This window comes from Limulus polyphemus, unplaced genomic scaffold (assembly GCF_000517525.1).
Source record: "Limulus polyphemus unplaced genomic scaffold, Limulus_polyphemus-2.1.2 Scaffold2207, whole genome shotgun sequence".
In the NCBI taxonomy this organism is placed as follows: domain Eukaryota; kingdom Metazoa; phylum Arthropoda; class Merostomata; order Xiphosura; family Limulidae; genus Limulus; species Limulus polyphemus.
Window position 1 is genome coordinate 25,368 of NW_013667817.1, and position 1,876 is coordinate 27,243.

Sequence of the window (1,876 nt, forward strand, 5' to 3'; positions counted from 1 at the left end):
TATAGTAGTGATATAAATATAACAATCTTCATATAATAGTGATATAAATATAACAATCTTCATATAGTAGTGATATAAATATAGGAATATTCATATAGTAGTGATATAAATATAACAATCTTCATATAGTAGTGGTATAAATATAACAATCTTCATATAGTAGTGGTATAAATATAACAATCTTCATATAGTAGTGGTATAAATATAACAATCTTCATATCTATATGTCACCTTTTCTGACATACAGTTGTAGTGGTTTGATATAACATATAAAGAGAACGTGAACTGATAACAAGATCACTGAAATTGGAAAGTACAATTTTAAAGAAACATACAAAAAGACGTTGGTCATAGGTTTCGCTTATCCTAAAGAAATCTATACATTTTTTCAGTAGATACGTTGACCATGCGTGTACATTACCAGAAATCAAAAAATTACATAAATCCAAGTTGTCTTTGTGAAGTTTTATCCCCAACATGCACTTTTCTTTACCGACTAGAGTAGTTTATGTCTTTACTGTAGAATTTATTAACGTAATTTCTAATTAGACACTCATCTACGCTATGTTCCAGCCAATTACATATCCAGACGTTCTTAACTATTGCTTTTATACCACATTTTCACCACACGCCTACGTACCTTCTTAGAATAACTACATAGCATTCCTGCCCCAAAAAATAAAGATAGTTATTGACTAATGTCATATCTGAAAGTAACAAATCACCACACGAACCAGTGGAAAATTATGAGGCAAGTATTAAAAGTCAACGACGGTCAGATAAATGTAAAAACCAATATTTGAATATCAAAAATGAAATCCCACTGTAAAAGTAAAACTGACCCAATTGATACTAACTTGGAAAATGTTTAGTTAGTATCACAGGATACCAGAAGATATTAACCATAGGTTTAAAAAATTAAAATCAAAATTCAAACATTTTTTTTATTTGTATCGGGTAGAAGCTTTGAAATAACATTAAAATCTTAGTTTTTTGATACACAAAAGGAGCAAACAAAAACTACTACATTTTACCTTTGGTATAACTGATTCTAGGGTTAACTCTTTACCTCTGGTTCAGTATTTTGATATTCTGTTCCGGCTTATTCTATGGTTAACTCTTCATCTCTGGGTCAGTAAATTGACATTCTGTATAACTGATTCCAGGATTAACTCTTTACCTCTGGTTCGGCATTTTGATATTCTGTTCCGGCTGATTCTATGGTTAACTCTTCATCTCTGGGTCAGTAAATTGACATTCTGTATAACTGATTCCAGGATTAACTCTTTACCTCTGGTTCAGTATTTTGATATTCTGTTCCGGCTGATTCTATGGTTAACTCTTCATCTCTGGATCAGTAAATCAACATTACTTTCCAGTTGATTCCAAGCCTAAACTTACATTACAAGGACAGTACTTTGATTCCAGAGTTAACTCTTCACCTCTAGGTCAGTAAATCAACATTACTTTCCAGTTAATTCCAAGCCTAAACTTACATTACAAGGACAGTACTTTGATTCCACAGTTAACTCTTCACCTCTAGGTCAGTAAATCGTCATTATTTTCCAGTTGATTCCTAGCCTAAACTTACATTACAAGGACAGTACTTTGATTCCAGAGTTAACTCTTCACCTCTAGGTCAGTAAATCAACATTACTTTCCAGTTGATTCCAAGCCTAAACTTACATTACAAGGACAGTACTTTGATTCCAGGGTTAACTCTTCACCTCTAGGTCAGTAAATCGTCATTCTTTTCCAGTTGATTCCAAGCCTAAACTTACATTACAAGGACAGTACTTTGATTCCAGAGTTAACTCTTCACCTCTAGGTCAGTAAATCAACATTACTTTCCAGTTGATTCCAAGTCTGAACTTAC

General features: G+C 32.4%; 1 protein-coding gene across 5 annotated transcripts in view; it reads right to left on the reverse strand.

Annotated features, from left to right (window-relative positions):
• LOC106466252 (ADP-ribosylation factor GTPase-activating protein 1-like) overlaps positions 1-1,876 on the reverse strand; it is a 29,850-nt gene that overhangs the window by 14,406 nt on the left and 13,568 nt on the right. The window lies entirely within an intron of this gene.